At 36.8% G+C, this 14,546-nt stretch overlaps 1 protein-coding gene and 1 long non-coding RNA gene across 8 annotated transcripts in view; one reads left to right on the forward strand and one right to left on the reverse strand.

The window, feature by feature from the left end:
• Positions 1-14,546, reverse strand: part of LOC126367291 (uncharacterized) — a 177,944-nt gene that overhangs the window by 87,027 nt on the left and 76,371 nt on the right. Inside the window, exon 1 of one of the 7 annotated variants that reach the window (XM_050010719.1) lies at positions 4,409-4,604. The exons of the other annotated variants lie outside the window; for them this stretch is intronic. The gene's annotated coding sequence lies outside the window, so the exon portion shown is untranslated. Of the gene's footprint in view, positions 1-4,408; positions 4,605-14,546 lie in introns of those variants that run through there. 7 annotated transcript variants of the gene reach the window in all.
• On the forward strand, positions 10,526-13,463 carry LOC126367411 (uncharacterized). The gene is made up of 3 exons (XR_007566481.1): positions 10,526-10,829; positions 11,235-11,343; positions 13,412-13,463. It is a non-coding gene; the product is annotated as an uncharacterized LOC126367411 (long non-coding RNA).

The following is a 14,546-nucleotide window of genomic DNA, read 5'->3' on the forward strand; positions in this document are numbered from 1 at the left end:
AAAAAATAAATATCCGATTATATATTAAGGTTTTCAGCTTTCCTGTGATAAGGATGGGATCACCTTGCATGATAGTCGATATTTGATTTTTGGCCCTGCAGGTTACAATGCCAACTTTTTAATATATTTTCGCGCGCAGAGCTCCGTGTGTCGTAAAGTTTGCGTACGAGTGGAGTTCAAAGTTGAAGTACTTATGAACTATTTGCTCATACTAAGCCCTTCCAACCTCATTCTTCTATTCCGTGGTATCGGGAACCTGAAGTGTTGTTGTCGCGAGCTGTTTAGCCGCCTCTTTGACTTGAGTAATCGGGTCGTCAGGATCGTATATTACGTCCTTCGGCTCGTCATAACCAAAGGCAGTTCATTTAAATGGTAATTTTCATTAATGCCAATCACAGCCAATCAGCTCAGTATTACATTAACGGTTACAATGCATCAAACAGTTACTTACGTTACACTACATGTTACTTCACAGTGGTCGGTAATTGAGCCCACTGGTGCATGACTGCAGATGACCTTAATATCTGAACGTTGCATGCTTGGATATACAGTACATTACAGTGATTCTATTTTCTTAATGTCCCTGGGCAATTATCGTTTTTCCGAATACAAACGAATGCTAATTTCCATGTTCAAAAATTATTAGATTTTTCGTGTGTCAGAATTTGAATTTAGAAACTGATCCTATATTGTTATGTTGTTCATTCGGAAATCAAAACAAAACAACAATAAAGTAGCTCGGCAATTATCGTTTTTCCGAATACAAACGAATGCTAATTTCCATGTTCAAAAATGATTAGAGTTTTCGTGTATCAGAATTTGAATTTAGAAACTTAGTCCTATATTGTTAAAGTTGTTCAAGCGAAAAACAAAACAAAACAACAATAAAGTAGGCACTTAGTTTTGAATTCAAATTCTGATAACGATAAATCGAATATTGATGAAAATGGAAATTAGCATTCGAGTATATTTGGAAATGGGATGATTCCCGGGCACATTATACTGGAAATGCGTACAAACAAGAGGTAAACGTTAAAGCATTGTTTGTCCTGTTTGCTCTGCAGCAATTATTTCCTAGTTGAAAAACCTGCCACATTAGGTGCGATGTGGTGCAAAAATGGAAATCATATAAAATAAAATCAGAAGTATTTTCTCAAAAGCTTTACCATCTAATTAACCCTCAGATTCGTATATAATAATTCTCCTATTGAGTCAAATAAAGGCAATTAGAGGTTTGAAAGAAATTAAGTAATTAATATACGGTCTTGTGACGTCATTACGTGGGTAGATGTTCGTTTAACACGAGTAGTACTTGAAGTTATAATTATTTTAATGGACCAAGCCAATTTTTGATCGAAATTTAAATCCGACTGAGCTTGATTGTAGTTAGTAATTTTATAGATAAAAAATATTTCACTTCAACACATTTAATCTTTACTGCATATCATATGCATATAAATATTTAGCAAGAAAGATGCCCTTGTGGTTAAAAGGCAATTTCTAATGATGTAAATAAAGATAACGAGTTAATAGTATTTTCATTGTTGTGCAAAATGGCGGACTTTAAATATTAGAACTTTCTTACTTTCAAACATCGTTTATTTTAAATGATTATTATGAGATAACAAAAATATACTTCATTGAACATAACAGATATAAGATAAAGAAATCATCATACCAGATACAGCAAAGCACAATAGGCGGATAAAGGGGTGGAGGGGGGATGTCCATTATGTAATTCTCTGTGGAGATAGGTTGTCTGCCACCTGGTGGGCCCCCTGATATAAAAGCTGGATTCGCTCCTGGAAAGCTCATGCAGCAATTTTTATCCAGGCAACCTTTGGTTACAGGAAAATTATATCTACTGTAGCGTTCATTTTAATTCAATGTGGCATAACAGAGTTAATAAACACAATGATATGTCGAATCTAATCAAGCATGTGGCATATGCAATTGCATATATAGTTTCCTTTTTTATATTTAGTTTTATCAGTATTGCAGTAACGTGTGACATTGTTGTTGATTTGTAGAGCGGTTTCAAAATCAAAATACGATGTTTAGAGCTGTAAAAAAGTAGAAAGTAGGTAAAGGACTTACTAAACCAGTTACTTTATATATTTTTTATCTATAGGATAGGGGGCAGACGTGAAGTCGGATCGCCTGATAGTAACCACTTACCATCGCACATAGATATTGGCAACACCGTGAGTTTTATAAATTAATCCTTTACTGTATATACGTAATTTTGCCGAGCAGGTGTGGGGGGAGTATGCGCTGCTGCATTGGATAAATACGTAGACCCTAGTATTTTTTAGAAAAGTTCGATTATTATATCGACTCGATCGGGAATCGATTCCGTGACGTCTAGTTTGGATCACTTCATTGTAATCATACTTGCTAGACAGCTTTGATGTGATTGCACTGAAGTACGAAATTTAATTTCAAATCCTACAAAACTTGAACCAATGAACCAACAATTCCATGAAATATTTCTCCATCATTAAAAACCTGACCCTTATCCGCCTCTAACAAGCATGACAACCAGAAAAGCGTTTTCATCTGGAAATGGTGTTAGGAAACCGACACAAATGTATTGAAACTTGACTGACAATTGCTGGTTTGTATCAATGCCAAGTCAACATTCTTGGTCAGAATTGGTGAGTCATCAATCATTATCTGTCAGTGTGAGTTTTGTCTCGAAACTGAAAGTCATCAGGTGCAATAGTCGCCCAAAGGCCAATGTTGCCATGTGTCCGTAATGATACGGATGGTAGAGTCGGGTTTAGAAATAAATGTATTTTTTATTTACTATTTATAAATATGTTGATATTTTCAAGCCGTCGAGCCATGGTAGCTCAATTATTGTCGAATTTGTTTTCAAATTCATTTTTGGACCATAAATGATTGTCAAGTGCTCAACATCGCGAGGAAACCCACATTCCCGAGAAATGAATTTTCGGAGGTATGAGACCAAACCTGTATTGGGCTGGTTTTGCCATCGCGGGTTGGAAGGTCAGACAGGCAGTCGCTTCTGTAAGAGACGGGACCTGTCAAATCTTCAGGTTAGGTAACAGGACAATTCTAGAGAGATGATGAAATACTCGTCGATATTTTCTGCATAGGATTGTATAGTTAGAAATAGAAATAAGTTCTTTATTTGCTTTTGAAAAGGGTACATTAATAGATGGATGCTCATAAAAGTCTCTCCTTATCAGCTATCAACAATAGCATGCAAATATTGTTACATAAACATTTCCAATAATTATCATTTATATTATTTATACCACATTTTTCCAATTCAATATTTTGAATAGTTGAATGAAAAAGGGATTCAAAAAGATGATAAGAATGAAACTGAAGTAGAAGCTACAGGGGTGTTAACAATGAACAATCTTTTAGAAACTTTGAAAATGTAGAAAAATTACATCATTATATTTACCCGACGGCGACGAAGCAAAAAGGAGGATTATTTAGAGTTAGATCAAAATACAGGAGTATGCTTTTTTCGTTCAAAAAAAAAAAAACAGAAACAAAGACTATATAAATATGAATTGAACAAGAATGTTGTCGGACAGTTTAGCTTGGCAAATGTATACAATCCAAACTGAACGTCTAAGTAGAAAGAAATAGTAACAGTGACAAGTAATAGTATCTCCTAAGTTACTTTCACTCGTTTAAGAGAACAAGGGAACAAATAATACACTAGGAGCTATAAAACCTGAGCACTTTCGATTATTAGATAACAGACGTGTCTAATGCACCTGGAAACTACCAGGAATCGATCGATTGTCTTTACGACTTTGACTTTGTTTGCTGTATACTGTAATGTTTTCTTCTTATTTGCAGTCTTGTTAAGTTTCGTGTAGTGTTTTCTTTACATATTTCGCTATAATCTCTGTTTAGAAGATATATCTTTTAGCAACGAACCCCCAATTGGATCATTGTTGTTTTTTGTTATATCTAGGTTCTTGTTTTGCGTGTTTTCGTAATGTAAAGTAAAGTAAAGTTTATTATTAGAATCCACAAAAAGACAAATACAGTAACAATTGACTTATAGTTAAGAGTACAGCATCTCTTTGTGGAGGGCCGATGCCTATGCTAGGTGGAAACCTGTATTATAGGTCATCGGGTGTGTGTACATTATTATAAAACTAATAGCATTAATTTCTAAATCCACTTATCATGTATACTTTAAAAAGCAATGTTTGTCAATGATTTTCATAACATAGAGCCGAATTTACGATCTTAACGTTCTCTATTAAACAAACAGCATTTTCGGAGTCAATAACACTAACTTTCTAGCATTAATAGGTAATTATAAGTTCAAACAATTGCTAATTTACGTAATTCGCTTTCATTTCATCCGATGATAGTCGAAAATTCGATGCAATATAATATATCAACATACCTGGGTGGTCGGTAGAAAAAATCCGTATAAAATGCTCACTGAACGCACTATCACTGGTAAACATTTGCGTCACAAACACTCATCTTTCCGTTAATTTTAATGATTAATACATTTATTTTTATAGTTAGTAGACGTTGCTCAGCGGGTGGTTTCCGAACGTAAATAGAAAATGGCGGCGGCGCGCGCACATGCGTTCGCTGTGGCGGTCGGAACGAGTATGACGGACGTCTCACGAGTTCGAAACTTGAATCGAGCGAGTAGCATGCAGGACTGCGGTCTCATAATTTAATATGACCCAGTGGAAATTGGGTGAAGACGCCGGAACGTACCTGCCTGACCAAATTCTCAAGAACTTATCTCAATCCTATTAACGTTCATTGTCCGGTAATTAAGGAATGCCATGGGAATACCGACCTTTTGTATGACATTAGCTGGGAATTTTGCAAAGGATTTCTGTTGAAGATAAATACATGCGACCCTATTTTATTTTTGGAGTTTTCTAGCATGTAAAAAGCCATGAAAAGTTACTTGAAATGCAAGCATCCATTCAGCCTTTTTACACCAACTTCTAATTCCGGATCATCATTTGCAATATCATTACCGGCGTTAATGTTACAAATAAGTAGCGTATTATCAAAATCCTTATCATGACCTTGGAATATTACCACAATAGAAGAAATATCATTGTTCGATCCATTGCCTACCGTGGCACGTCGAGCCACCTACAATTTTACAATTACTATGGAATGTGGGTCAGCATTGCTTCACTCGTGGTGTTTTTGCTGTAAACCCATGGTTATACTTATACTAGAATGAGGTGGTAAAATGCACTTTCTTATGAACAATTTTTCTATTATTTACTCATATTGCGATGTCTAGTTTCTCATCATTATTTGCGCATTATCTATTAATGTTTGTGATTAGCTCTCTGGTGTTTGTCAACAGGCAACTGTTTGGTTGGTTTATTGAGGTACTTGTTTTTTACTACTTTTTAATAAGTCACTATTATATTCCACAGAGATTTCCCCTCGTTTTCCCTTTTGATTGCAAAAGCAGGTTGTCTGCTCTCACGTACAAAGTTCTAAAGAGGAAAAGAGACAAAATAAAAATATGTTTCAACCGGGCAATAATGACGAATTACTAGTATCAGTACCCGATATTCATTATGAGAACTTAAGACCGTAACAATAGCATCATTGTTGTTCAGAAGTTAAGACAGATAATCTTAGTTGAGATATCATACAGAAATAAGAGATATTTACTGCGTTCACTTTGTGAATTGTAGTATTTAAAGTGAAGATAAGACAAGTTCATTCTTGTACCTGTTGGCAATAGTTTCGCAATGTTCCAGCATTGATTTTGAAAACAGACTGATTTAAAAATAATAAGAAGACTTCCGTTTTGTTTGGAGGCAGTTTGAAAAGATGTAGAGAATGCTGTTTTAATTTTTTTTTTTTGAATAAACTGTTCCAATTAAGTCAAAACTATTAACTTTCTTTATTCAGTTACTTTTACAGCCTCCGTGATCTAGTGGTTCGAGCGTTAGGCTCACGATCTGGAGGTCCGGGTTCGATTCCTGATGGGGACATTGTCGAAATCACTTTGTGAGACTGTCCTTTGTTTGGTAAGGACTTTTCAGGCTTGAATCACCTGATTGTCCGAAAAAGTAAGATGATTCCGTGCTTCGGAGGGCACGTTAAGCCGTTGGTCCCGGCTATTAGCCGTAAAAACACCTCCACCAACCCGCAGTGGAGCAGCGTGGTGGAGTATGCTCCATACCCCCCCCGGTTGATTGAGGGGAGGCCTGTGCCCAGCAGTGGGACGTATATAGGCAGTTTATGTTATGTATTCAGTTACTTAAGGTAGGTACTTCGTACAACCAGACCGCAATTGTAACCAACATATTTGTAACATTAAGTAATGAACGTAGATGATAGATAACAACGTAAATACATATCGTACATCTAATATTAGACATACCTAAGTAGATTAAAACATCATGCAGATGTTTTTGAATAGACATTCTTCAACAGTGAAGCAACGCATAGAAGATGAGCATGTAATAACAACTTTTTATTAAGCCTTTATTCTCGTGACTTCTTGAACCTTTATTACCTCATACAATCGACGGAAAATAAGTTATAATGAGCTAGCAACGCTGGCTTAAAAAAAAGAAGTATTCTTAACGATGTATACAATCATTCCTACGATAATAAAACCATTTTTGTATTGAAATTTGTTATAATAAGCCTGTCCACAGTTTCAAAAGTGTGTTTCACTTGTAAGTTGGCAGTATACATTGACTTCATCGGTTTGTATGTGAATCTTCTTAACATAATGGGACATCTGACTGGACCTCACAAGGTCGTGGGTCTAGGCAGACGATGGAGAGATGAGCTGGACGTTTTCCGGTACACCTGGTAGAGTGATGTCCAGGACAGAGAAGACTGGAAAAAGAAGGGCCTTTGCCCAACAGTAGACACAAACAGGCTATAAAAAACATAATAGGTGCCCCGAGAATGTAACAGCCGTTGAGATAGACTCCCACTGACGAAACTCAGCGGTTAACGCAGAGATTTTTTTAAAGTGGTAGAGTCAATGACCTACTAAATCACGTTGATCGGAGGCTTAGGCCAGGCATTATGAAATCGATTAACATGGTTTTTGTCACCTTCCTTTAAAGTCATGGTCAAGTTGATGATAAAACAACGACGCTAATAAATAAGTGTAGAACATTTTTTTTCGCTTGAGGTCAAAGGCGACGTTTTTTAGTGATTTGATGTGTTCACGGCTTTGATGAGGGTATAATCTATTTTTAACAGAAATGCTTATTTGGTGTCAATAAAATAAATTGACTTTCGTTTCCAAGTTCAATCGATTTTAACTAGGCTGTATGGGCTAAGTTCCCTTTGCCTGCCCGAATGGGCAAATAATTAAAAAAAAAAAAAACAATCGATTTCATGTTTACTTTTTAAAAAATATTTAATGAATATTTATTTTATTTAATTTAATTTTTAAGTTAATTGGTTTACTTTTTAATTTCTTTTTCATATTTTTTAAATCATATTTGTTACTTCTATGCTGGACTGGGATCAGATACAAAACAGAACGCGTGCAGCTGCATCTTCTCATTCATCTAGTGTCATCCCGTTTTCACACAGTCTATTCTGCTTACCCAACGTGAAGACTGGACAGGATATGTCCTGTTTTCTCAACAGAAGCAGGTTACGTCACATACCTCCGAGACGCATTTCTTAGGAATAATGCTTTCCTCAGGCTTTTTTCCATCACCGCTGAGCACGTGATAAAAAAAATTGAATTTATGATCCAAACATGAATTCGAAAACAATTTTAAAAGTCATTGGTTTGTTACCCGTGTTGGGACTGGAACTCTCACGGTAGACGACAACATGGCTTTTCACCTCATTGTTAATTGAAACCAAACGCTCCAAGTAAAATGTCTTTCAGGCAAGAACCTGCACCAAGCCTGTGTCCCATGTCTAATCTAAGTATTGGATTACTATTCGAGGAAGCCACGCGAGTGAGGAAGCGAGTATACGTGTCTCTTGCAAGGTTTCCTTCCGTGGCTCACCCTGTATTATCTATACTAGGGTTGCCACCAACACTATATTACTTAGTCCCCAATGGGGTCTCACCCGGTGGGCTAGACCGCGAAGGCGGGGCCAATACACAGGGACCCTTCCGTAGTAGCGGAAGGCGCGGAATGCAACCTTAAGGGGCAGGAGCCCCAGAAGGTTTCCCCATACTTAAGTGTGTGAGAAGACAACGACGCCATTTTTATATTACTTAGTATCTATTTCCTACCCGATTCTATAATTTATTAAAAATTTACAATACAAAAAGACTATCCACCACAGGTTTCGTCAAAATGTAATTATAAAAGCTTCGTCAAAGTATCTTAATATATTTTAGTGCACCTTAAACCACCTGGTTAACGATTATTAAGAGGGATATGAAATTGCTTAAGAACAATAAGGTCGCATCTGTATTATCTTTGTGTTGTGTAAGTTTTGAATGATTTTATTTTAGCAATAAAGTATATTTGATTTGAAGGCGCTAGGACTCCCTCTATGAAATTAATGTTACGTGTATTGAACACAATGAATATAAAGTTGAGAACGTAGTACATACATAAACAGCCTATATACGTCCCACAGCATGGGCACAGGCCTCCCCTCAATCAACCGGAGGGGGTATGGAGCATACTCCACCACGCTGCTCCATAGTAACGAACGTACGAACGAGAACGTAGTAATCGAATCGAAAGTTGTTTTTTTTTATTTTCCGAAACTTCTTGTCTGTAGTAAAAAAAACTGATTTCTGTTAAAAATAGCAGCAACCCTAATCTACTTGTTATACAGCATGCGACAACGACCGATTGTTGCGTCAATACTTCTCATTTGCTTTTGCTTGTTTTACATCATGGCAATAAAAATATCAATTGCTATGTACATACAAACGCAACCAGTGATACAACCCGTCATGTAATGAAAGAAAATCGGCCCTTCATTTGTTATGTCACAGATATAATTGTGGGTAAGTAAGATTATGAGATCGATAAGGAAGTATTGGCTCACATATCGATTACTCTAATACGTGAAATGAAACAGTTTAAATGAAATTGATTTAGGTTTATTACAGTTACATGTAACACCTACTTTTGATTTAAGATGATGATTAATTCTTCTTCCGGGGTAACTAAATCTAAATTCAGAACGAAATTGATTGATTATTGAAGGTTTCATAATTTCGATATTTCCAAAATATAAGATATCTTCTATAGGTGTACATAATGTAGTCTTCTAATAAATGTAGATAATTAAAAAAATACTATTTGACTTTGTAATCCTAATATCGAACCTTGGGGAAGCCTCTAAAAATTAGACAGAAGTTGCTGTAGTAAATGAATTCATAAATCTTAAGACACTGCTCTGAATCGTTGTTGTAATTGTAACACATGACTAAAGAAGAATGAAGGATATGCACACCAAATATAGAAAGTAAGTATAGCGATAACAATTGAAGTACAGTAAAAGTTGCCAATGTAGATCCATTTGTATTCAACGAATATGCAAATGGTAATGGTGAATTATTTATTTCCACTGCTTCATTCGAAACTCTTAAGCAACAGCTGTCTTCTACTTAAGAAATAGATTGCAAAACGAACACACACCTATAATTACATATAGGTATACTGGTGCGTAATGTATGATTGCCGTTACAAATGTAACAATGGTGCCAATACTATGTGAAGAATGTGAGTTCCTACAATTATGCCTTCAGTTTTACGCAATCTCTAGTGAGATGTCGAGCTGACAATTTGATTATGGAATGGCAGAAAAAAGTATAAGGAATCTGGTTCTTGTCTTTCGAAAGTTAAATCGTCTGAAGACAGAGAAATAGTTTCTATTGAATAATGTTGTAGGTATTGAATGAATGAAGTAAATGCCTCTTAAACTACAAATTTACAGATATGGATATAGACACAGCTCAGGTCTTACCCCTATCGAAGCAAACCCAGAAATTGTTAGAAAACGTTGAAGTGGGCAAACATTTTACATGTCCTCACAGGGATTCGAACCCAAAACTTCCGGATCGTGGCCCTAATGCTCCACTGCACTACGAACTCCGTTTATCACTTAGACGCTGTTTGAGAATGATAGGTAAGCAAAACTAAACCAAATTCTCAATTAATTCCATTTGGCACTTTGTTTGGCTTTCATTATTCATAAACAGTGTTTAAAAATTCTAAACATTTTTATAGAATAGTCGATTGCGTTTTTTTATTACCAGACCATCGAAGAGGTTGCAAAGTAACTCATTGTGTAAACACATTTTTTTAAAATTAAAATGCTAATATTCGAAGCAAATGTTCGTACGTACGTACGTAGTATTAATGACACGTGCAATAGCAGAAGCGATTTTTAATTAACGTTGCAATATCGTGCTGTTAAGAAATTGATGGCTAGGTCAAGTATAAGAGTTATTAAGATAAACAACCGCCAATTATGGAGGTACTTTTCAAGCTATAAAATAGACCGTAAATTGAAATATTGTTTTAGGAACATTGCTACAGCTTGTGTGTCATGTTGTCGGTCTCACGTTTACAACTTTTCAGACATACACATCATTATCACACTTTTCGTTCTGTACATTTTTGTTATCGTGTTTCTAGCATAAACGTGTTTCACAGTATATAATTAAGTAGTCATGAAAGTAATAACGAGGGAAGATCAGGGGCAAACTGGTTGTAAAGGGCAAGAAGCAAATGTCACTGAACAGGATGCATCTTCTATGGCTGTTAGCAACTAGTAGTTAGTGATCATAAACATATTCCTGAGGTCACACCTTGGGGAGGTGCGACTGGTATTCAGAGAACCCGCTACTGAACAGGTTATAGGTAATAGACCGTTTGTTTATGATAATAGTATTTTAGAATACCTAGCAATGCTTTTCGCTTTCGTTAGAGCAGAATAGAATGAAAATGTACAAGAGATAAATCCGAAAAAGGAGAGAAATAAAATGCTAGTAAGAGTAAGAGAAAGAAAACGAATATTGAGAATTATCGATGATTGAAGAGGCAAGACGATTGGACACTTAATATGAAACGACGAATTTATTACAAACATCATTGAAGGGAAGATAGAAGAAAAGAAAGGAAGGGGAAGACCAAGAAGAGCTTACAAGGAAAAAAAAATAACGTATGTCAATCCTATTGTTTGAGGATAATAAGGTTCATCATCTCCATAGCGTTATTATTTCCGCTTATGTAACCCGAAGATCTGACAGATCCGGTCTTTTGCAGAAGTGACTGCCTATCTGATCGCCCCGAGGGACCAACCAAGAACCCATGGCGTTAATGTGATGATTAAGCTGTCTAGCCACAGAGGTTGTTTTTTCGAACGACGTAGAAGGTAAAATCATATTATTTGTTCTGCGGTAAAATGCAATAACCCGAGCCGCGACAATAAGCTATAAAGGCTGTACAAAAGTGACTCGAACAGGGAAAGCTGAAAGTTCAACGAACGCTGCACCTCCATACTTCTATAAATATCGAGGGTTCTCATCATTCATACATAACATAGCTTCACGCAAATTATCTCCAAAGGTGTAAGCAGAGGTATACAGTACATTAATAAATCCACTTCTCGCTATGTCTAAGTATCCAGGAAACCCATCCCATCATTCATAAACACTATAAAATTTCCATCGTAATCTTCACGGAGTAGAAACACAAGATGATCAAGGGGGTTAAAAAGGCCACATAGATGCAATTCACCTAAAAGCAAATTTGCAATTTGACATTTGCGCATATAAAAGTAGGCGCGCAATGTCAAATAGCAATATTGCTTTTTTAGATGAATTGCTTTAGTGTGGGCATTTTAACCCCTCAGATGACGACTATAATTACCAATTTCTCGTCTGTAATACGGCGATAAAAAAGTGCATTACTTCAAAACAATCACGTCATAAAACTGAAATAGACTGGGTACGAACCCAACAACTTTAGTGTTACAATTGTGATAATACTACTGCTCTCAGGTGGGGAGGTGCCCGTCGTAATCAAACAATTCAGCAATTCTCTTGAATAATGTTATATTTTCATAAACAATGTTAACTCTCCAACTCTTCATAACATTATTACCGCAACCGAACAAAATTCCGTCACCGAATTTTAAAAAAGGCGGGAAAACGTTCCCGTTCGAAAAAGAAGAAATCAAAATAAAAACAAATGATATAATATGCCAGTTCCAAATTAAAAAATAATGAAGTCGTGACACAGATTCACGACTTTATTCCGTCTGTTATTAAGTTATATCATCTAATAATAATTAAATAATAAAATAAACATTACGAACCCTAACACAATTTATATTATACCTAGCTTTATTTCGCGTATCACTTTGCCAGCCTATCTCAAAATGAATTCCGGAGTTCATTATGTATACACATACAAAATATATTTATCAAATGTTAGGGCTGTGTTCACTTCAGAACAGATTACAAAATGTTCCATATAACAGGACATAGTCCTACCAATGTTTAACACAGTTATCTTCCGATGCATAATGTTGCTATTCCAACGAACTGTTTTCGATAGCAGTTCTTAGTAGACGATTGTTTCGCGTATGTTTTTAAATAACTTCATTGTTTAATTGTTTAACCTTTGGAGATTCATTCAATGTTCGGAGAGGGAAATGTCTTTGATAATACGTAGGACGTTCGATTGCATGACTAGGAACAAACAGTTTGAAAGATCTTTAAACCACAGAGGCCGTTAAGATTACCAGCAGTCCACAGTGAGTACACATAGACGGTACAGTGCACTGCAGCAGTGGGGTCTTGTTTTGCCTGTACCTTGATGCAAACAGCAAAGGACTGGAACTGTCTGCCGTCGTCTGTTTTTCCAACCCGTTATAATCTGGGTGTCTTCAAGGTCTTCAAAGTCTTTTCGTCCAGTGAATAGGCATTTCTAGGTAAGCGTGATATACCCTAGACCATATCGTCACTTACCAAAAAAAAAACATTCCATACGGCATTTTTTGACGTATTGTAGATTTGTCGCAGATGGCATTAACTACTTGGCCGGACAAATGGGGAGCGACCACGGCTCAGGGCGTCGTCTGAGAGATATTTGAAAGAATTATGCCATAAGGCAGAATGGTGAATGGATTTACCTTCTAGATGCAAAGCCTACTCATTAGGGATAACCTTTTAAAACTGTTTACCTTTATCCTAGACTTTACATAACAAATATTTGCGGTTAATAACGTTATTGTGTTTTCTCTGGCAAGCTATAGTTTCGTAAACTACACTTTCTGTTATTTCCTTATTAAGTGACGCATAATTTCTGAGAAAGAGTCATGATTTACTACTTGTATTTACTAATGACGTAACAACCTAACTCATAACCTATGATAATAGTAATTTTATTGTTTAATGTAATTAAAGAACCTTGTTTTTTGGCGTGACTTATTGTAGATTTCCCGCAAATGGCATTAAGTACTTGTTCGGACTAATGAGAAGCGCTGAGGGCTCACACCCGTTACAAAATTTAAGACAACAGGCCTGAGGTTGCCCAGTTGGGCGCGAACCTCGGCTCAAGGCGTCGTCTAAGAGGAAGAATATTTGAAAGAATTAATCGTCCCTAATGGGTCGATAGCGATAAGCGCTGATTGAGGGAAAATTAAAGAAACACCTATCACGTTGGTCTAACAGAAAGCTCGGCGAGGTGTGAGTACTTAGGTAGTTGCGATAGATTTACCTCTGACTACCCCAATTGGGATATAGTCGTGAGCTTATGTGTTGTGTTGTAAAATTGTAAATAAAAAATACTTAAATGTAAATAAAAAAAATATATTTTAAGAAAAATACAGTTTCATTTGATCTTTTCATTGTAAAAGTAGTAAGTATACTTACTTTTAGTTAGTTACTCGTAGTTAGCGGGCTCTGTTTTCCGCATTTAGACTCTAAGATGGCCCATTCCGCAGGAGAACTAAAGTCACCGATATAGCTCGGAGAATTGCAAAGCTGAAGTGGCAGTGGGCAGGACACATAGCGAGGAGAACCGATGGCCGCTGGGGCGGAAAGGTTCTAGAATGGCGACCACGTGTCGGACGACGCTCAGTGGGTAGGCCCGCTACAAGGTGGACCGACGATCTGGTGAAGGTCGCGGGAAGCCGCTGGATGCAGGCAGCGTAGGACCGATTGTCGTGGAGATCCGTGAGGGAGGCCTATGCCCAGCAGTGGGCGTCGTACGGCTGATGATGATGATGGCCCATTATGCGTGCTATTGTTGACTACGTAAGCCAACCTAACTCCATTCAGAAGCTCAGAAGCCTCCTGGGGTTTCCACAGGCTTCGCGGAGCGACCATATTCCTTTGAGGATTTTTACCCGTTGTGCTGACACTCCCGTGCATTCCAGGATTACACGGGGGGCAGTTTCTTCTGCATCCAGGCAGCCTCTACAAAGTGGGCTGGCCGTTACCCGTAAATTAAATAGAAAATTGAATAGATTTTTGTATACTTACCTTAACTATGTACTAAAGAAATCATAGTTGATTGGTTCACTTCTAAAATTCACACTTTCAGTACAAATGTCTGTCTGTCTGTCAG

This window comes from Pectinophora gossypiella, chromosome 6, assembly GCF_024362695.1.
Source record: "Pectinophora gossypiella chromosome 6, ilPecGoss1.1, whole genome shotgun sequence".
In the NCBI taxonomy this organism is placed as follows: Eukaryota; Metazoa; Arthropoda; class Insecta; order Lepidoptera; family Gelechiidae; genus Pectinophora; species Pectinophora gossypiella.